Raw genomic sequence first — 23,628 nt, forward strand, 5'->3', positions numbered from 1 at the left:
AGGTGATTCTTCTCTCAACCTTCATTTTGAGTGTTACTCATTGAATGTTGTGGGCACAGTGTAAGTTAAAATTCCATTTGCTGCACAGCCACATGGGTTAGGGCTAGAAAAACTAATTTCTTCTTGCCACCTACTAGACCTCCACATGCCCTTCATGTGAAGGGCACATGCCTTGTGCCCTGAGAGATGCTGCTGTGGATTTCCAAAGACTCAAGATCACATCTTTCTTTTTTACAAGTTACCTAAGGCAAGCACTTCTTAAAAATTCTCTCTTTAGCTGTGTATGGGGATCTCAAAAGATCCTAAATAAATGATGTCTCTGCTGCAGTGCAGTGCTCCCTGGAGACACTTCCTCTGAGACCTCTCTGGCCTTTCTTTCATTTTTTGAGTCCTGCTCTGCTGCTGCTGCCTTCCTTGTTCTGCCCACCAGCAAGTCTTGGGAAAATCCCTTGATTTTATCCAGAGAGGAAAGAGGGAGCATCAAAAAAATAACTGTAAGAATTCATGAGAGTAAAGTTTTTGCATCTGAATACTCATGAAGTAGAAAAGCAAAGTAATTTTCCGTTCGCAATGAAGATCGTGAGAAAATTCTTTGTACTTATTAACAGAAAGCATCTTTTGCTATTTGTGCATCTTTAATAAAGGTGTGTTTCTCCAGTTCTTTTGTGATTAATATGGAATTCTACCAAGTATCTAGTGATGACACAAACTACAGTAGTGACATATGATCCACTTGCTCATGTCACTGAAACCTCAGAAGGGAATTACAGCCTTCAGCAGGGTTCATTTGAGGTATACTACTTAAGGTAATAAGGCTGGACAATCTCATTAAGATTTATTTCCACCCCATTTAAACACAGGTTCAAAAGTCCAGCTGGAGCTGTACTGGCTTTATCTTTGGCTTACAGAAGAGATTGGAAAAAGGAGTAAACAGAAAACACTCAGTCGCTCAATCAGGCCATGAGACTGCAGTGTAGAGCAGACATAGGCTTGTGCCCAGGCTTGGAGGCTGAGAAAATTGGAACAAACTTTTTATCCTTATTGCATTGCATAGGCTTTTTTCTTATTTTTTTCCCCTCCCATGAAATTTAGGAGATATTGCATCATTCTGTGAGGGAGAGGGAGGCAACAAAACAATTGCATCTGCTCTTCTTTTAATGGAAGTTCCCCATGTTCACTGGATTTCTTCCAGACATGAATTTGTCTGTACCCATTAGGGAAATGTATGAGTTAGGAAAAATACATTTTCAAACATTTCAGCTTGCGTTGCAGATTCCCTAAGTAGTTTGAGATGTTTACAATGCTCCCAGCACATCAGGCTTGTCCTCCTGCAGACCATGATATGTGATGACAGTAATCCTTCTATTACACTCCAAGTGCCTGTCCTTGCTTCTGTTGAAGCCATCCAGACTGTGAGTTATTTGGAAGTATTTTTCTCTTCTTTTTCAGTATAAAGGAAGCAGAGGATATTTCCACCTGGGAGAGGAGAATTCGCTAGATAGCAAATGCAGCAGGCCCCTATATTTGCTCCAGTGTCTTTCTGGTGAGGGTGAATAGATGCACCCAGATGCATCAAATGCTAAAGGCTGGCTGCTCCTGCCCAAACAGACTCCTGGTGATCATGCCCTGAAGGCTTTTGGGATCAGACATCCTATAATCCACAGGCAAAGCTCAAACTGCCAGCACAGTCCAGTTCTTCCTACTGCAGGCATCATCTTCAGGCCCATTCTGGTGAGAGATGGACTGCAGACTGCAGGACCAAGGGGAGCCTTCAGCCGGCAGATGATGTAAACAGCAGAGGACATGACCTCAAGCCTGTCCTTGGTCTGGTTTCCGCATGCAACCTAGCCGAACCCTTTGGTCTGGGAGTGGATTTTCTTGTTCGGATTGCACTCTCACCCCTGTCAGATTTGGACCATCCTTTGTGGTTTACCCAAATCCAGAGCAAATGAGTACATCCAGAGGCCCCTGGAGAATACTAAAGCAAAGAAAGGCATTTAGCCCTCTCCAACACTTTCTGTGAGAGACAGCTGAGAAGTAGATCCAGCACTGCTATTCCCTAATTTGATTTCCTTGGCACCTGTTAGATGCACAGAAATGTACAATCAGCACTGCCATGTAGACAGGCCTAAAATTTGTTTGGAAGAAAAATAAGGGATTGAATAGAAAGAAAAATGGAGTCGGCAGTTCTAAGAACCCATCACCATAGTATCAAGACACTGTTTACAAAACTTCTTTGTTAAGAAGTTTCCACATGCTCTTTCTTTCAATTTCAGTTAAACTCAACATAGTCACTGCTCTGGATTTAAACTGTGCCCTGAAAGGCCTGTAATCTAAACATGGAAACATTTAAGTCATGTGCTAAAAGAAGAAAATTAAGCTGCATCTAGTGCTGTGTGAGGACCCCGGGGCTGATCCTGGTGGACCTGCAGTGGCCCATTAACAGCTAGGGAAAGACCTCTGGCAAGCCCCAGAGCTGCCATGCTGGAAGGAAAACCCAGACATGCCATTGTTCAGTGGGGAACTCTCCTGCAAGCCCCAAAGCTGTTGTCCCTAGGTAGAAACCCCCCTGCAAGCCCCAGAGTTGCCATCTGCCAGCCCCAGAGCCGCTGTCTCATATTTACAACCCTCAAGCAAGCCCCAGAGTTACTGTCTTGGAAGTCCAAGGCTGGGCCAAAGGTAACGAGAGCTGCCCAGACAGCTTGGTGAGCTACCATATAATGTGGCCCCTCAATCTCTGCAACTGCATCTCCAGCACTGCTGACACATCCCTGCACTGTCCTCTCCCCTGTAGTCTAGGTATGCTGCAGCCCAACAGCAGCAGAATAAAGCCCTGTCTCTTCTCAGTGGCTGAGTTGTGTGGAATGAGTTCAGACTCTGGCATGAAGTGGGGGAAATTATTTGGGGAGTCAAACTTCATTTTGTTTAATTTGGAGTTACTAAGAATATTCATATTTTTAAACACAATGTTTAACCTGACAGCATCCCATTAAAATGTTTTATATAAGCTTATTAGGAGCTTCGGTGCAGTACTATATTTATTGCCATTAGCAAATATTAGTGGCTCAGACAAACTGCAAGATATATTTTCTGCCCTGCTCCTATTTCGTTCCTCATCTCCTTGCCTTCCATAACCTAAGTCTAGCTTAGAATAGATCCTGTCATGATCCTTTCTGCCTGACAAGTCTTAAAGAAGGAGAAATAAAAAAAGGAAAATGAATAGAAATTAACCATTAGGAGCCACTGAGAAATCAAAAGAGCCTTTTAGATTAAGTCTCTCACTAGTGTCAAGGCTAGTAGCAGTGCCAGTGGCATTAGTGGCATTAAGTTACTTAATTCTAGTATGATTCAAAATCATTTGTAGCTATGAGCTTACCCAGAGTAAATCCTCATCCTCCCAGGTCTTTTGTTTGCTATCTCTTGACAAGCTACGTTGCATATAAATGAGGTCATAAAACATGTGAAGGAGGAATATATTTTCATTTGTATTGAAGTTTCATGCATGCAAATGCGACTGTACAAATACTAGTAATGAGTAGTATTAGTAGTTAATGAACTCAATCCTTATTTGGGCTTTGTTTTGGGGGGTTTGTGCCCTTAGATAGATATGAAGTATGTGAGATGAAAGGAAGGTTTCCCTGAATAAAGACAGAGGTCAATTTTAAGAGGTTCTTAGACCTCACTCCAATCAGTGACAAAGGGTGGCCTGGCTGGCCTGTGTTCCAACCAGCATGGTTCTCACAGGATGGCTGGAATTTATCTTCTGAGATCTTTCATGGCTTGTGAGCAAATCACAGGCTGCTAAGCCACTTTAAGCCCACAGACTGTTCAGAATCCCATGGAGGAGCAAAGGTTTGGGTACCTGAGTCTCAAATCCTACCACATGTGCCAGAACTCTGATAAAAGGGCTAGTTCAGACCTTTCAGGTGAACTTGACGCTTGTGTGTGTACACACAAATGCCTGGGCCTTGACATTGATGAGCAGATAAGCACTGGTGCTTATCCTGCAGCCTCCTGAGAGGATTCAGTGCTCTGGCAGAGGGAGGGCAGCCTGGCTGGCTGGGCTGGGGTGTTGTGTACAGATGGTGTGGAGGAGCATTTAGAAAGCCAATGTAGGACCACTGCTCAACCCTCCACAATTGACCTTTTCCCTGACAGTGCCATGAGGGTGTGCTGGGAAGGGCTGCTGGGCCCCTGTCAGGCTACAGCCCTACTTGGCAGCACAAGATGCTAATGCTCCTTCTGCCCTGTGTGCTGGCCTGCACTCTCCATGAGTGATGATACCTGGAAAAAAAGACCAACCTTTCTGAGGTGCTGCTAGAGGTTTTTTACTTTTTCTGGAAAGGGAGAAAATAAAGGTGTCTATGAAATTCACTTACTCACTTAACAGTTAGACAAAAAGGTATCCAATCATTATCTTCATGACTTAAATAGAACTTACTGTAAATGTGTCAGGTATGTGGAGCACCGATCAGTAAAATGATTTTTTATTTCCTGTGAGCATCAAAACTATCACACAAGGTTGAGAGACCAGTTTAGAGAGCTCATTTTGTGGGCTTGGGCAATGAAAGCCCTGGTTTAAAGCACCATTCTTCAGCCATTAATTATCTAGATTCAAGGACCCAACTCACAGATATTATTGAATTCTGTTCTTTTCTATTGGAGTGGCTTGGGTCACTGCTTCTCTTCCCAGCTGTCACTGCCCTTTCCTCCTAATGCCCTCCAGTGGGACAGGCTGCTACTTCACCACTTGGGAATCAATCCCAGAGAGACTCTTGCAGATGTACTCCAAGGGCTCATCACTGGATAAGCATGACCCCTAAAGGCCATTGAACTGTGCTGTGTGTCATTGCCACCAGTAGAAATTATCAGTTGCAGGATGTCTGGAGGTGGTTTGCATTCCACCTGGAAATATTCATATTGAGTCTCTCTCATTCCTCATATTTTTACTGATTTCAGGGAGCTCAGCTTGGACTTACTGTTTGGGTTGAACTCATGCTCCTAAAATCTCGAGATCCCATCTGTTATTTTTCTTGGAAGTTTTTTGATCCAAAAATGCATCAGCTGACAAGTGTATCTTTGTCCTGTTGTGCCTTGTACAAGTGTAATCTTTATGGCATGTACTGGTTGAACTGAAAAATATCACTGATACCTACTTCCACTGCCTTTCCAGGAACTGACTTAGGACACATTCTCAAGATTGATGCCTTGGCTGATGATGAGGAGCATTGAGTAGGACCAAGATAGGGTCAGATTACATGAAAGGAGAAACACTAGCTGCAAAATCCACTACTATGTACAAGAGAGCAGAATATCTCATGGATTAATTTATCAGCATTTCAAAGCTGCTGTGTTGGAGATGGAGCCAGCTACAGCACTACAAACTAGAATCTGTATTCCAGTTATTTACTATGATCTTGCACTAGTTGGTTTACAGAGAATTTTAAAAGAAGGATAAATATTGCCTACAAGCCCTGTTGCCAAAGAAAATGTAAGAGGTATTATTTTCAGCTGCTTACTCATTAAGAGGGAACTGCAGCACTTGAGTCTTGCTTTGCCCTTTGGCTGCTGGGAGCCAACAGTTTTCCTCTTTGAGTGTGGAACTGTGCACGGCCAACTCTTGAATGAAAACAGGGAAAAATCACAAGTTTTCCAAAGCTACCTTGTTAAAATAATATGTATAGTCTAAGCATGTGCAATCATAAACATGCTGTTGGAAGGGAAAATGTTTGGGGAAACTTTTACAAATTGGAAGATGAATCTGCTGGTATCTCTAGTTGTGCTCCAGTAAGGACATGTAGTATTATGTGCAGGTTGCCTGAAGACATCACCGCCTTTGCCAGTGGTAACAGTGTTTCCTAACAAAGACAGATTGTGCCTACAGGGGAGAATAAAAGTAGTGACTGCCAAACAATGTCAGTGAATGTATCGAGAAAATACTATTTAGTTACAAAAAAACCCGTAAAACATAAAAATCTGGTTATGTGGCTTGTCTAAATTGAAAGGACTAAATTGTTGGTAAATAAGATTCCTTCCAACCCAAACAATTCCATGGTTCTATGAGCTAAGTATAACTGCCCAAAGGATTCATTCATTATTCCCCAGTTATCCTACTGCAACTTAAATACCTCAGAAAACAGTCCTTAGCAGCAAAATTAAAACCAGCTGTATTTTATTAGTTACCAGTGAATCTGCACATCAAAAGATAAACAATGTCAAGAGAGGAGGAGAGGAGAGGAGAGGAGAGGAGAGGAGAGGAGAGGAGAGGAGAGGAGAGGAGAGGAGAGGAGAGGAGAGGAGAGGAGAGGAGAGGGACCATTAATTCCAGCATCCCAGATTCATTCTCTCTGAAGGTTGGTGTTCATGGGCACACATTAGTGAGTGGTGGTTTCAGCCTCAGGAAAGGCCTGACAGTCATGTGCAGCTGTAGGGGTGTTCTGAAGGAAAAGCAGGTTTTGGCTCCTCTCTGTTTGGGGCTCACATGAATAACATCAGTATGCCCTCATTGTCCTGCCCTCTCAGCTAAACACCTCTGATTTACCTGCCTTTCACACTGGAGCAGACATAAGGAAGACCATGGGCAACTAAAGAAGCACCTCGTTCCATCATTCTTCCTAGTGTTGTTTGTGGTGGGTAGAGTTTGCATACAAAAAACAAAGGATACTTCCAGGAATATAGTGATATTTCAGTGGATAATAAAAATCCAACATCTCCAAACACAGCCCATTTCAGGCTCAAAATGTCTATCAATAAGCTCAGTTACACATTCATAAATCATCACTTGAACTACAAGGATGACACCAAAGAGCCCAATTTATTTTCCTCCCAGTCCATGACAATTTACAGGACTCTGATTTAAAATCTGGTCATCACCCTGAGTGGGTGTGTTTGGGGGCTGGGCCTTTAAGTCACATGAAGCTTTCCTTCTCACATAAAGCCTTCCTTACTTGTACTTCTAGATGTCATTCAGTGCAATTATTTATTACTTGCATAAACAAGAGCAATGCAAAGAGGTCTGCCACTGAAGTTTAGCAGTACACTCCTGTTTCTGTTATTATTCAAACACATCTAACCTAAGAAAGGGGAAATTCCTTGCTTTGTATGTTGGGGCTTATTTTATTATTATTTTTAATTTTGGGGAGCTGGGTTTTTTTGGTGGTGTCTTTGTTTTTGTTTGTTTGGGGTTTGTTTTTTGGTTGTTTTTTTTTTTTTTTTTTTTTTTTTTTTTTTTTTTTTCCCCATGCTACCAGGGAAATAGACAGTGATTTATTTATGAAATTCCTACAGCAGGAGGAAGTAATGCTTGGGTCTTGCTGCCATGGAAGGAGATAAACAAACTAACATATTTAGCTAAAGAATATATAACCCATAGGAAAATAGCCTGAACAAGACTGGAAGACATATACAATCTGGCACAGGAGATACTGAGACAAGGAACAGAATGTTTAGATAGAAGCACTTATGGGTACTCCCCACCAACAAATGAATCGTCCAGGGCATAAGTGGCTATTTTTAGCAGCAGTGTCTATGTTATTTTTGCCTTTTACATTGAGAAAACTGTGAAGCACTAGATAGGAGATGCTAAAAATCCATACAGAGCAGCACTGGGCTTCCCCCTACACATGTGCAGGACTCTGAGTGCCTTTGGCCTGGCTATGCAGTAGACCTACAGAGGTGACAGATAGATAGGTAGGTAGGTAGGTAGATAGATAGATTAGATAGATAATGAGGGGAGGTGTCTCCATGGAGTAGTAATACACTCTTCCAACATACATCGTCACCAGGTGGGTAGAATGGGAGTCCTCAGGCACCCTCTGTGCTGACAGCCTCCACTTCCAGCTTCCCCTCAGCTCCTCTGTGGGGATCAGGGAGATTGGGTCTTCTGATATCCTAATCATTGCTCTGGGCAAAATCCTTTCACTTCAGCTGTAAGGATCATGACTTAATCCAACAATTTAGCCCAACAATGGAAACCAGCTGGTAACACAATATTTGGTTTTGTCATTATGTTCACCACTTGGAAGTAACGGGCTGCAAAGCCCCTTGGATTTGTGGCAGGGCATCCCATTAACACATCTATAAAAACAGCCAAGATGTTTCCATTGACAGCACTTAACAATTTTCTCTATTACTTTGATGACTATTCACTTTGAATGGAAAGTGCTTTTCCGCACCATTGAAGCACAGCTAGTACGTAACCTTGGAGCACTCTGAACTGCTGAGATGCTACAAGAAGTAATCTTCAGGAGAGCACATCCACTCTTTGGCACGCACTGCCCTGTGCAGCTCCCTGCCTGCAGCACGGCCGTGTCACCCACGAACCGGGATGGAATGTGCCCTGTGACATCGAGGGGGGAACAGAGCTATTTCATCTGCCTTCCCCTTTTGCAGGATTACCAAATCGATTTTGCATTCAATTCCTTGTATGCAATTGGTGGTGAAATCTATGCAGGTTTAAGCTTGCTTCCTAAGCTTTTATTGGAGAGCAAAAACAGCATGTACTTGTCTGGCAGTGGAGGACATAGCGACTGTAAGTTGAGAGGCTGATGTTCAAATCCAGCAGATCAGCATAAAGCCCTCAGGATATTATCCTTGCTGCAATTACAAGTAACAGCTAAAGAAAGGGTAGGAGACTCTCACGGTGTGAATAGAAATGTTTCTCTTCATCTGCTTGTATGAACACTGCAGACAAGGACAAATAGTTGTAACTGTAAAACTCTCAGTGAAAAATTGATCCCCATTTGTGTCTCTAGCTGCCTCCAGCTTTTCCTTATGGGAGGCAGTGGTGGATCATCAATGTAGTCATTTTAAGCTTGCTACAAAATAAATCCTAATTCAAGAGTCTCCTTGAGTGACGTTTGCTTATCTGCAGGAGAGTTTCTCATGCAAAGAGCCCCAGTGATGTTGATGCTAATAGGTAGATGGTAGAGACAATTTCACTGTGACTGTTAGAGACTGGAGATGAGGAACAAAAGCTCCTTTCTGAGAGCTGCTCATCCATCTCGAATGCTCTGACTCATTTCACCTCGTGTGGGACTGCCTGCTTAGAAAAAGCAACACTGCCATCTTTTACCACGTGTACAGGATCACAGCTTTAGCATACACAAAGCATTACTCATTGCAGCTGATCCCATTAACGCTGAAGACACAAGCTTGCACTTACTCTGGACAAGCTGCAGAAAAGGCTTCTGTGTGAGAGGATTATGGCTACTGTTCAGATGCTCAACATTTCCTAGTTAAAATAGTTCACAGTGAAGCAACAAGACCATTAAGTTTGCCATGTATCAGCATCTGTTTTATTTCTTCTGTTAAAGTTTTCCTAAAGTTTTTGGGGTTTCATAAAGCTGTGATGAAATAAAAACTAACTTTTTGCTGTTCTTGATTTGTACAAAACTGCTTACTTAAGAAATAGACAAAAAAGTCTTATGGTCAGTTGTGCAATATAATCAGATTACCAACACAAAATGGCAATGCCACGTCAATGGAAGCAGTAAGATGAGCCGATTTCTGGTTGCCCAACATGTGCCTCTCTGAGTATGCTTGTATGCAAACACAAAATCAGTCTGACATAAATTAGATGAACTATGTTATCTTTCATCAAAATATTTTCCCAGTTCTGTGTGTTTCCAAATATAACTAATTTATGCATCTTGGAGCGTATAGTGCATAATGCTCAGAGTTGAAGCAGGTGTAGCAGCTCTTCTCCTATTTAAATCAGAGATGCTGTTGCATATTTCAGTGGATAGAAAACGTATTTCTTCAGGTGATGCCGCTTTCAGAAATAAATGGACAAATTCAGAGAAGGCATCCAATACATGCCCTCCAAACTACAGTCTTTTACTGCAGGGCGTGTACTCTCCCTTTCCAGTGACCTTGCTATCCTAAGCATGTTCTTATGACATCACCTTAATGCTGCGGCTTAGAAACAGCTTAATTAATTTAGTGTCTATGCATTGCTGTCTGCTGCCATTGTAACATCCACATAAATAAAAAGAAGAGGAGGCACTCAGCTGCCTCTCATGCAGAGCCCTTTGAGTCCCGGACATAACCCACCAGCTGCTCCAGGGCCATCGCTGAGGAACATGAAGTCCATCCCCGAGGAACCAGCCCAGGCAGATCACAGTGGAGCACCAGAGTTCTGTGCAGGTCATTTGTTTCTTCCATTACTTAATCCCACATTGCTGTTGAAATGATGATTGCCTTATATTTTATGACAGCTGGGATTTTAACTTAATTTACAAAGTAATTAATTTTCTTTAATCGTGATGGGGGCTTGCTGTTAAGTAGTAAGTAGACAGGGATAGTGCAACGATGATTTCTGGTGTCTGGATGCACTACTGTAAGATAGTATCATTTCTGAACTACAGCAAGAATAAATGTTCTTTGTAAGTATTACCTGTTCATGGTGGCTAGTTTAGTCTGAGTGTAGAACAGGAAATACCGTTTCTTTTCCTCCAGTACAGACTGGAAAGTAGACAGGTGGCAGTAAAAAAAAAAAAAAAAAAAAAAAAAAAGGACTACAAATCTAAAGCAAGCTATAATGCCATTAATGGTTTAAGTTACTTTATTAAGAAAGGATTTATTGCTTACTAGCTTGACATTATATATAACTACTTTCAGTCAGTAAGGGAAAAAAACCAAAAAAACCCCAAAAAAGCTATCAATATATTATTATTTTAATATATTTCATTTTCCTAAGTAGACGTACAGATCTTTTTATTTTACCCATTAACAAAAGTAATCCCCATCTGAGATCTAGACAAGAAAATCTAAGACTGGAGTTCATGCAGAGACTAATCCATGTAGATTACATTTGGCAGCATACCCCCAAACCAGATTTAAAACAGAAGGATGAGTTGCATGTCTACCCCACACTAGAAACACCAGCTCTCCTGTAGCAGGGTACAGCGACCTGTCAGGAAATGGCTGTGGCTTGGTGGTCTGCAGGTGTGATCCTGGGATGTGCTGTCAGTGCCTGCTGTGTCCTGCTGGTGCCCTCACCAGTCCTCCCCTTCTCAGCACTGGACCCCACAAAGCTGCCCAAGCCTGGCAATAGGCATCCTAGCAGCAAGGGGATTTATCTGTGTTGCACAGCAAACCTGGACCCTGCACAGCCAGAACAGGTTCAAACCTGTCCTGCCAACAGCCCCACTGCTGCATTTCATGGCATGTGGCTCATTAACTGTGAGCAGCTGAGACAGCACAGGTAGAAGGATGCTTCTGGAGCTGGCTGCCTTGCTCAGAAGAGAGAGTCACAAAAATGTTATGTTTGATCCTGTGGAATAGGCACACTGAAGATTGAAGAGATCCCTTGAAGAGCCAAGACATTTTATCCTGGCACATGCCAAGAATAGTGCTCTGTCAGACATCCAGCAGCTATTGAAAGACAGAAGCACACTGAGATCTCCACAGCTATCTGAAGCTATCCAGCTGGGAAGTTAAATACCAGGGTTTGTAGAAGATAGGTGTTTTTCCTTTTTAACAAAAGTGGTTTATAATAGAGGGTGTGATGAATCCATCCTCATGGGTTCTTCTGTGCTCAAAATAAAGAGATAAGATAGCTAGATGTGGATAAATAATACTAATTTTATCATATTGCTGGAGTTCACATTGCCCAGCAAGTGTGGGGTGGGAATCCCCAGCATGCAGGGGACCCGTGGGAGGTTGGGAACAGTGGCTTTTGGAGGTACCACAAAGCTGTGCAGGGAATGGTCATGCTGGGTTGCCTCTTGCACATCTTCTGGCGTCGACACTGAGCCATGCGTGCACCCAGGCACTTATCTGGCTTTTATTGCATACTGATGTTCTCCTCCTGGCCATGTCATCTTCAAGATGTTTTTCCATCTCCTCTAATCAGATTAACCAGCTGCTCATGCTTTAAGGACACCAACTCTGCGGGATGTACTTCAGACTGTGGTCTGTCTCATCTTCCTATTTACTCCCTTGACAGCTGTGTGCCTGAAGCAAGGGGATTGTATCTGTCTTGAATTGCTGGGGCACCAAAATTCCATTTTCTGTTTTCTGAGCACTAGGTTCCCTCCAAAACAGGGCTCAAGGTGGTACCTTCCCTAAGGACCTGGCAGTGACAGACCTGTGCTCTCTGCTTCAGGCTGGTATAATCTGCCAAGATATTTTAAGGGATGATGTTCTTACATCCCTCAGGGTGACACTGGGCACTGTGGGATGGTAGCAAGAAATTGAGATGGCACCTCTGAAGGGAACAAGCTGCCACTGCAGCTGAAGCTCCTTGCTTCTTTCAAAGGATGTGGTGAGGAACTAATTTGTTAATTTGCTGTAAATAGGAAATAAAATGGGAATGTAAAAATGACACCTCTGGTGATGTAAGCCAAATTTTTTATTTTTGTCTCCACAATCCATATACAGAGCAGTAAATGTCTATGCAAGCCAAGGAATAAATGTTTCCATTGTTGTGCTTACACTTTGAAACAAAGACCCAAATAATCCTCTGAATAGTATCAAATATATTCAAACTACAACATAAAAGACTTTTCTTTAAATATATTAATTTCAAGGTGCCTGTAACTCTGCTCTTAAAACACACCCAGAGTTAATTTGGCAGTGAAATCAGCAGTGGCCACGCTAATCAGATGATCAGCAAAGAGCTAACTAACACTGTTTATAGGACAAAGTCTGGGCTCCACTCAGCTTCACAGTTCTTAGAAGCAGCTGCCATCACTACTTTTTTCTGATATTCTCAAAGATCTTGAAGATTTACAACTGGACTTGTGAAGCAGGAGTTACTATGACTATGACAATGCATAAATCTTCCCTCATAAGTTATTTCTGGAATAACTGCCTTACATGTTTTTAGTAAGGCAACAAAGATACATGAACTAGATGAACTGTAATTGTTTATGTGCAGTTATTTTTTATGAAATAACTTGGGTTTGAATCAGAGGTACTTTTACTGTGGTGCCCATTACATCATTTAAGTATTGATTTTGTTCCCCTGCTGAATAAATAGGGGTTTTAATATAAGTTTATTTGCATAAAGCTAATATCTGTGATGCGTGTTTGTTGCTATATTGTTTCTACAACAAATATTAGCTGCAGAAGATGAGATAAGGAACCTGTACCCAGCTTCTACCTTGGCTGTACCAGAGCTGAGAGCATGACCACGTTTACATTTACTACACTTTTTTGCACTGCTTTTGCACAGTTTTACATTTACTGTCCGGCTTTACATGGTCTTGTGCTTATAGTACTGCAGCACAATTTGTGCTGTAGGTAAATTTGCACTTAAGAAAGCTTGGATAGATGGTCATGTGATCATTACCCATTTGCCATAATGACAAATGACAAAGTTGACCTAAAACAAAAAGAAAATTAGCATTAAACTAGTTAGTCTGCCAAAATACAACTGTCTACATACACAATTTTCTTTCTGCCTAGTAATTAAAATGTTAAATATATATAATGGCTACTTATGAAAAAATATTTTAATCATTTCTTCCTCTAATGATCACTGAATATAATTGTTAAAAAAAAACTGATAGAGAAATATTTTCATTTCATAGTCTGTAAAGTCTTCTGGAAACATAGGCTTGTGTTTCAACATAGGCATTCCTCAGAATAGTTGTTTAGATCCATCTGTCAAAGGAAGATATTAAACCAGGCATTCTTTATCTATTTTTATATTATAGGCCTAAGTTGACAGTTTTTTCTGAAGCACATTTCCTGTTGTTTTCATTACCCTTCTGAAACAGAGATGATACCATTTAGGAACATTCTCTGGTACATTTATTTGCTCTTTTTGGCTGATTAAATTCTCCACATCATACTTCCGAGGTTTATGTGCACCAGTACTTAGCAATACCTACTCCTAAGTGTAATCACATCATCGGCACTGACTCGGAAACATTCTCAAACATTATCATCCCCCCTTCCATCTCCCGTACTCAAGTCTCCCTGCCAAAATTCAGGTTTCTTTCATATTCTCATTAGGTGCTTGTGCCGTGTCTCTTTTCAGCGTTCTTTGTTCATACACGGCTGAAGCAGTGTGTCATTGCGTTCCTTAAAAGTGCTTGGGGCGAGTGGGGTGGGGAGAAAGCATGAAATCCCTGCCCTTCCAAACCCTGCTCCTGTTCCAAGGTGCAAGGGAAAGCTGGAAATCCCTGCCCCTCCAAGCCCTGCTCCTGTTCCACAGTACAAGGGAAAGCTGGAAATCCCTGCCCCTCCAAGCCCTGCTCCTGTTCCACGGTACAAGGGAACGTCAGGACATCATCCCTCTGGAGTGGAGCTGCACTATCAGCCCGAGCACATCACCTCATTTGAACTCCTACAGTATATAAAATGAGGAAAGAGGTTTTATTTTATCCAAGAACATCCCCATGAAAGGAGTTTTAAGTCATTTCACCAATTGTGAAATCTCAGCCATTAAACACTTGCTCAGGCAGAACTATTGATGGGAAGATCCCTATTACAGCTTGAATATTCTTTCTCATAATAATAATGATGAAAAACCTGATACATATTATTATATTTTGAATGTAAGGCTTCTATGCAGTAGGGTTTTAATGATCTCACTGTTGCCAAGTTTTGCTTTCAACATCCCAGTGGAACATTTTTACCAGGCCTATTAGGTAATGCACACAACTTTCAGGCACAAATTCACTATCTCCTATTCAATGTCCTCATTCTAGACCTTGCCAATATCACAGATGTTCTTTTTCCATAAATTCCATCAACCATAGTCTGGAAGCTGTGGTTTTTGTTGTTCTGTTCATTGTTGCTTTGTGTGCATTTTTTACAGCTGGTCATTACCCTTTAACAAAAAAACCTCCTGTTTCTCTTCTTAAAAAAAAAAAAATCTGAGGCAAATTGTAGAATGATCCTACTCTGCTATGGGCCAGTTTTGACCCTCTTGCAATCATCAGAAATATCTTCAGAATTTAAGATGAGAAATTGTCACAACCAGTGAATGAAAATTTTTTCCCCAAAACTCAGAACAAGTAATTTATACAGATTTTGGATTGATTTCTTCTTACTGGCTTCTTTCTAATGGGATAGTTCACATTTTGTCAGCTCAAAAGTGGAGGCTTTAAAATTTATGAATCTTTCAAGTGCTACTTTCTACAGGACATTAACTTGGTATTTTCCAAAGATTTCAGGCTCCCAGGGCCATAATAAATATATTTGACTCCAAATCAGCTGTGTGGAAGTTGTGCCCTAAGAAAAGACATGAACTTAATCAGTGACTGAGGTCTGGGCTGACTCTTCAATCCTCAGATAAATGATTGCCCCAGAGCATCTCAGGATGGGAGATGGGAGCCTGAGGGCACATCGAGGCTGCTGTCACTATTTAAGGCTCCTGCTGCGAATCCTCTGCCAAGGAAAAGCCAATTCACCAATTCATCTGTCATAGTGGATCCTTTGGTCATTCCTGTTTTATTGCCTTTCTTTCAGTATTGCTTAAGAAACAGTCCTTTACAAACCAGAAGATTAATGACATCATCTAATTGGTTTTGCTATCCTTAGAGATGATGGGCCAAATTAATCCCTGTTAGAGCTCCATTAATCTTTATGGATTTACACCCAAGATTAATTCATCCTCATGATACTAATCACTTGCTGTGTGGTCTGTGGAAAATCACTTAACTTTGCATGTTTGTTTTCCACCCCAGATGGAAAATGGAGGCAATAATTCTGAGTTCAGTGAAGAGAAATGCTCTAAACACTCCTAGAATTGGTTAAAATGTAAGACAGTTTTTAATAAAATGCACATTTTATTTCTGGATGTTAGTTTGCACTTGTATTCTCATTTTTTAGTGAATCTTGGATAGAAATATTTCCCTGTGGAATTATGGATGTGCCTCATATTTATACCATTAAAAGTCCCGGTACTGTAGAGCTTGGTGAGAATTTATGTGCTGATTATCCCAGACCCAGGGTGTCACACTTCAAGGTTTTACAGAAGTCACACGCTCACACCCAGAGGCAGAATTTGGCCTTTCTCATTTCTGCTTCATTTAGGCCAATTTCTACAGCTGTTCCCCAGTGAGCATCTCACTGAAGATAGAAGGAATTTTGCTTAAGTGAGGATTACAGGATTAATCCCTCTATCTCCAGTCATGTTTATTTTGGCAGTCATTTAGCTTGGAGATCTCCAAAGCTCCCAGCTTAGGTTCTCTCCATTCTGCTCAGATATGCATCTAACTGCACCTCTCATGGGTTAAAGTAGCAATTGCATTTACCAGGAAACTTCTATATTTGCAGGAAAATGTTCTGGCAATGCCACCAATTAGATAAAATTGGGACTTCTCATATATAATAGAAAAGAAACTACTGATAAGGGTTGCAGCAATTTATCTTAGCTGGGACCCATGCTAGAGGTGAGTAACAAGCAATCCATCAATCAGATGACAGAAAGTACACTTGAGTTTTACAACCCATTCTCTTTGAATAACCCCAGGCACTATTACTCAACCAGAAAATATCAGTGTTGAAATCTGTTCTTCTCTATTTATACTTTTGTAATGTGTTCAATTGCCTATATTAGCAAATATAGGCATATTATAGCAAATAAATAGCATAATGAAGTAGTTAAAAGCTTAGTTGTTGCAGTCTTTTCTTGAGAGAAAGTATAAAGTAAGATTTAATAATCTTTGCAAAAAAAGAAGGTACAGTGTGTTCAATAAAGAAATAATTACAGGGTTTGTATATTTATTTGATACAGCAGCTTTGAGCAATATACAAATTGCTTTGTTAAGTGCAAGTAGTTTTCAGCCATGCATTTTATTTTATAGTCAGTATTAGTCATTTCTTCTTCATTCTAGGTATATGAAACTGTTTTACCTCCATACTGGAATTTGAATGGACGTGCTAAATACGCAGTGAAATCATCGTCAATTATTCATTTGAGTTGGCAAGGAAAAATATTTTTAAAGTTTAATGAAGCCAGCAGTGATACACAGTTCCATGTTGCTGAGCAACAATACTGGTGGCCAGGACATTTAAAGTAAGGGAATACAGTATAATCATGTTTATGCCTCAGGACTCCATTGTACCTCCCACAGTAAAAGTCAGGGGAGCAGGATCAAAGGGTGCCCAGGACTGCATCAGCTCACTGCATTTCTCATGAAGAAGCAGCAGCTTGCAGGTCAGGAGGGGAAGCTCAGGGACAGTCCCAAAGTTCCACAGGTCCCAGAAGGAAGGAAGCTGTCACCTCCTTCAGGGGAGAAACGATGGATGGAGTTGAGTTAAATTGGAAGGAGCTTAACAGGGATGTAGGAAAAATTGAATGCTATAGAGGGAGTAGTTAATCTGATGCTTCTTGGAGTTCAAGGATAAAGAGTCATTAAACTAAGTAAAAGACAGAACATAAATTTGATTAAAAGGAAGGCTTTTGCACAATGCAAAACTGACCTGTGGGACTAACGATGTCAGAGTGCTACTGAGGCCAAAAGCATAAATGATCCAGAGAATGACTACTGCTACCACAGGCCATGAAATCATCATTAGCTGCAAAAGGTAGAAGACTTTTTTGAACAAGGAAAAGAAATTATGTATATAAATATACCCATTTGAGTTTGTTTCTTATATATATATTCTTCCTTGGACTAAATAACTGAAGAGGAAAACTGGGGAGGAAATTCTTCTGAGGACAAGCTATCTAATAAATGCCTGTTGTGTGGCAAGCTGAAGCACATCTGGTAGTGTGCCAGTCAGAGCACAGGTCTGGGTTAGCCTGGGAATTCTTGCTCATGCAATGCTCCGTAGGGATGTCTCCCTGCAGGATGGCTCTTGCCTTGGGCTACTCCTTTTTATTTGGGCCAAATCCCAGTTTGATGGGACTCAGGTCAGTGAGACAGGGGACTTCACACAGGGGCTTCCTATGGCCTCTGTGGGTTCACAAGTGAAAGGAGAAGCGTTTCCACTTGGAAAGGCCACGGAAGTAGCACACTGACTTGGAGTGCAGTTTGGAGTCTGTCCAAACCTGTCCCTTACTGATAAATGCACTTTCAGCCACAGGGCAGCCCTGTGGAGAATGGTGCACAACTCAGAGGAGCAGAGCAGAGTGTTGCTGCTTCCTTCACCACCAGCTTCTGTTTCCCTCTGATAATAGAGGGGCTGAAAATACGCAGCACTACGGCTCCTTATTTATTAATTGCATTGTCCTGTAAAAACACTGGAGCAAAGCAACAGCAGATTCTCTTTGATTCGTGTGTATTTTTGAAAAGTGTACTCTGTGCCTATTGGGAATTATGTTTCTGAATGTTCTTTTTTCTGTACTCTCTGAGTCATATTCCCTTCATTCCTATACCTCACAATATTTTCCCATTGCCATAGAGACAGCCTGTGAGGAAAGCACAGCCGAGTAACCTCAGGTTTTTACTGAACCCAAAGTGCCTGCCAGACTGGACCTCTGCTTGAGTTTATCTTACATCAAGAAGTTGATATGAAATAAGTAGTGCTTTTTCTTTTTAAGAGCTTCATAGCTCCCTTTCAAACCAGAGGTGATATTGTCACCTGTCTGATCTAAAAATCCTCTGATTTTAAACCTTCTGAGCATGTCTGAATCTGTAAGCAGCAGTGACTCCACACCTGAATTCTCAGAGAGCAGCTAAACTAATTGAATTGCAATAGTAAAGCATGTATTGCTCACATGCATTTGCGTGTGTCCTCCTCTCCCCTTCTGTTGAATTCCTTAATCTTAGAAAGAGTTTGGACCAAATCCCTGTTTCTGAACACCTCCCTCTGTTGGACACAGATCCAAATGCCACAGCTTTCTCAAATGTCACTATGATACTCCAACAGAATCTGAGTTTTTTAAGTGTAAAGATATAATTTTAGACGTTGTGGTTTAAGTTCAGAAATATATAAAAGATTAATATATTTTATTGTTTTAAAGGTGTGTCTTAGATAATGTAAAACCTGAATTTCTCTTGTAGAAACTAATTCTGTTAGCACTGTGAAGGGCAAGTACAGGAAATAGAATAGCCTTCAAGGTTAATGATAATCTTCAGTCCCTGTTTAGGAGATTGTGGCACTAAGATATAAATCATATTAGATCATCACTCTTTATAAGGGAAAGGGAGGACAGAACGCTTTTATGTGTAGGTGTGTGTGAATGCAGACAAAAGAGATGCATAAATGCCTTTCATTTCATACAAGAGAATAATACAAACACCTCCGACATCCAATTCTGTCCCTAGCAGTACTTTGTGATATGAAGACATATATAGGCTGAACTCACTTTAAAATGCTTTCAGATGTGCTGATTACAGATGCTCGGGAGCATCAAATGCCGTGACAGCTCTTCTTTCCATAGGTGTTTGTGTTTGCCTGCTAAACAGCAAATAGTGGCTTTTAACTGAAAACAAATACTTCAGTCAGTGTGAATTGCCTTTCCACTTCATCAGTGTGTCCATATGAGCATGAAAGGAGTGGATCCAAAAAAGGGAACAGAGTAGAAAAATGAAATCCCAGGCCTCCCATGTACTGCTTGGGAAGCAGATAGTGAGGACACCTCAGTCCTAATGCCTGCTCAGGCTTTTGGCATTTCACTGTTGCAACTGTAATAGTGATTTTTTGGCCAAGTTTTGACTCTGCTTTGTACCCATACAAGAATGAAAAAGGCATTGGCTCATTTTATAACAAGCACTAGTGGACTGTGAATGCTTTGTGTTGACCTGACCTGACACACACCAGTGGCTGAGAGAAGAAAGGCTGATTCTCCATCACTAGCCTTCAGAATAGTAGCACTGCACATGAGTACGCAGTAAAGTGACTTGTTTTTTGGTGTATCAACTTTATTTTCTAGTCTGATGTTAACTAAACTGTTTTCTTCACCACCTGCTCTTGGAGATGGTAGGAATATATTACCAATGACTAAAATGGGGAAAAACTGATTTCCTCAGAACACACAAAAACCAATGGAACAATACTGTAATTTATATTCCAGCTTCAAAGCAACTGAGATTTTTTTAAAGTAAATTGGTATTATTTGAGGTTCACCAGTCAATTATTTGTGAACCTCCTGCAAAAACAACAGCAAAGTGCCCGTGGAAATGGGCCTGGAGCTACTTTTCCCAGAAAGCTTAATGGTTACGCAATAACCCTTAGGAAACCTAGGCTGTAGAAGACCTTGAGAGTTCATCTTGTCAATCTGACCCAAAGCAGGACCAGTTATGTCACATCAAACAGGACATATAGCTCCTTAAACTGATTTCATGGGAGCTCTTACTTTCCTACACAATTTAACCCAGTGATTTATTGCTCTTACAATAGGAAAAGCTTTTTATTCTAATGTCTAACCTGAAAGAGAATCTTTGTTGATACAATTTAAACAGGACTTTATGTTCCTGTGCTAAGGCACTATCAGTGCTGAATAGGGTGGCTGGATTTCTTCATACATTTTCAGGATTATTTATCCATTGTGTTACAATTCTCGCCTTTTCCACTCTGCATAACACAGCTCCAGGTTTGGTTTGTGGTCTACCCTCAGTCAAGCTATTTCCTAACCAGTTATTACCCACCTTCCTGCAGATAATTCCTGTCTAAATGTAGTCCCTTGTACTTGTCCTTAGTACACTTTATCTTGCTTTTAAAAACAGTTCCTTCAAGGTGACAAGATTTTGGAAGAAATTTTATCTGCTTATTGACTAGTGTATTTGCAGAGCTCCCAAGCTGCAACCAGCACATCTACTGAGTATGTTTTCTGCTTCCTTTTTCAGTCACTAATGAAAATGTGGGTTGTAGTGGGTCTAAGGTGGAAAATGTGCAGAATCATATTTCATACCTACTTCCATTTTGTGCCACTGTTTAGGTATGGTTACCTCAACAGTCTTGCACCTGTTTGAACAGGTGAAGCGGGGTCAGCAAGGGCTTTCCTCATTTGCTTCTAAGAGTGTCATGAGCATGCAGAAAGCCTTATGGAAGTTGAGTTACATGATACCAACTCCCTTTCCCTGCCCACAGCACAATACAGGCATGGGAAGAATTAAGCTGGTTTGACAGACTTTGTTCTGAAAACGGAATGCTACCCGCTTCCCTTTTATTACGAAGGCACTCATGACATGTATGTCTAAAAAATCCTACACTTTGGAGCCGAAATTTAATTTAATCAACTGATCAATAATCTACTACTTGTTTTTTCCCAATTTAAAATACAGGTCCCATGATTTCCTATTTCTGATCCTCTGACACATTAAACATCCAGTCACTCAAAGACTTAACCAGTCTGCCCTTTAAGCATCATAGGATGAAGTTACTACATCTAGCTAATTTAAAATAAAACATTGATTGTGATACAGCTAAGAGATGGACCAAACTGCAGAGCTAATTGCTCTTAGTAACTGCAACCTATTTGCTGGATTAATTTTCAGCTGGAGCAGCTCCCCATCCAGCTCTCTGCACGCCTTTACAAATCACTGTGGCTGAGGGATGAAGGAAAGCAGTGAGGAGGTGGGAGTGGAGTGAAGCAAGGAAGGTGTAACTACATTTTTCAGCAATAGCTGTGTCTTAATTGCATTAATGAAGACAGATACAAAAAAGTCATTAATCACTTGTACATTCCTCACGTCATGTGTCATTAGTTGCCTTGCACAACTGAGTACTGAACCAGCACTCTCCAGGCCTTCTTCCTATGCATTTGTAGCATGACACCTTGCAACCTCACTGTCCCTGTTTAGACCTTATTTTGTGGGTTTTTCTTTCTGATTTTACATGAACACACTTCTGCCTTTCATATATACTTCTCCTGAATAATTCAACCCCTTTCCATACACTTTCCCCTGGTCAGGTCAGAAAGGGAGTTGTGATGAAGCCAGGAACTTTATTACTACATTTCCTCTCCTTCCCCTACACTGGCAGAACTTGAGTTTCTGAGTTCCAAGGGAAAACATGTAGAGATGGAAAAAACCTGGGTTTCAGACTTCATGTGCCATATTTCCTAATTTCATATGGAAGGAAATGGTGAATGAATGACAGAGCGAACACTCTTCATACAAATGAAAAACATAAAAACTGCCAAATCATATCAAGACTCCCCCTTAATTGTACTGCTTAAATACGAAGTAACGCCAAGCAGAATGCAGCCCATGGAGGACATGAGCAAAAGAGAAAACGACATTTTTTTCTCCAGCCCTTCAGCAGTTCTGCTCTGTTCAGCAGAGCTGAATGTAAACAGATATTTTGCTCTGCTTCTGGCCTCTAATTGCATCATTTTCCACAAGTTCACATCTACAACAGCTGAAAATCATGAGTCACATGTATTCTTTTCCAGCATAAAGTATTATTTACTCCTTATTCTTGGATAGTCATAAAATGGCATTTAATGTCATTTGTGAGGTTGGAAAAATGTCCTTTACCACAGTCTTATGTGGGTTTTCTTTAAAACATCTTACTTATCTGAAATGAATGCCATCAACTTCTTTGAAATGTCTTTATTTTCTTAACTGGTCATAAAACAATAAATTGCATCAATATCGCAAAACTCTTCTTCCCCTGCTGAAATGACTGCTGAATAAAAAAGATCTGCTGATGCCTTGAAATAAAAGACATCATGAAAGAATGAGAAGATATTATGGATGTTTAAATCTGACAAATCTGGATCCAGAGTTTTGGCTTTGCCAACAGACTGCTTAGTTGAATGGGATCTCTGATGAGCATTAGGCAGCTAGGTTACTTGTAATTATTTCTGTGTATAGTGCCACTAAGCTACATAACACTTTTACTAATAAATAAAAAGGAATGAAACCAAGAATTCAGCTGAAGGTGATGGTGCTCTGTGAGGCTACACATGAAGAGTTGGCCCTTGACCTATTCTACCCATCCCTCTAGTTTAGGGAAACTCATTCACCTTAATATGGGTATCTTTGTCTGAAGGGATGGTTTGGGCAGAAGATGCAAAATTCTTCAGTGCAAGATTTCTGACATCCGTAAATCTGTAACACCTGTGAAATATACCACAAGCTGGTTATGGTCAAAACATTCATTAAACAGCTACTGATATGAAAAAAAAGAGAGCTGTTTAACAGGAAGAATGTAAAGGAAAACGTGGCAGACCCCTGTATAACTGGGCTACAGGCTGATGTTTAGAGCAAGATCTTAGCTTGGACTGCATGGTGGTCCCAGAGTGTCCCTTAGCAACTCCCAGCCCTTCATCAGCCAGTGCACACTGCAGGGGTTTTATGTTCCTAATTCTCTTGTGCATGGCTGCATCTGCTTGTATAATTTATGGCACACAATACATATTTTTCTTTTGAGGTTCGCTCTATTATTTATTCTAGAATTTACTCTGTCAGTAAGTGGTAGGACAATGAGAGGTTATCTGGCATCAAAAAAGTTGAAAAGAACTTGCCCTTTTTTCCTTAAATTATGATTGCTAATAACAAAATTCTTTTAGTTTCTCTTCTTTCAGTTATCTGTAGCTCTGGTTTTCTCTTGCTTCTTGAAAGCTTGAGAGAGAAAGGTGGTGAAATACTTAAGAATTAAAGGGCTGCATCAGGAAACGTTTTTAAAATTAGGTAACTTGGTATCTGAGACAAATGTACGATTGTTCTTCATGCTTGGGTGGCTGGCAGCCAGGCAGCAGGGCCTCGGCTGTTTCTCAGGGCTTCATTCAGACACTGTCATTATTGCCCCTATTACTTTTTCCTCCATCCA

The 23,628-nt window shown here is 40.9% G+C and overlaps 1 protein-coding gene across 1 annotated transcript in view; it reads left to right on the forward strand.

The window, feature by feature from the left end:
* The window catches only part of EML1 (EMAP like 1), a 122,605-nt gene that overhangs the window by 11,193 nt on the left and 87,784 nt on the right, over nucleotides 1-23,628 (forward strand). The gene's annotated exons all lie outside the window — the stretch shown is intronic.

Source organism: Chamaea fasciata, unplaced genomic scaffold, assembly GCF_029207755.1.
Source record: "Chamaea fasciata isolate MVZ Bird 193981 ecotype frontalis unplaced genomic scaffold, bChaFas1.0.hap1 SCAF_7, whole genome shotgun sequence".
Lineage (NCBI taxonomy): Eukaryota > Metazoa > Chordata > Aves > Passeriformes > Sylviidae > Chamaea > Chamaea fasciata.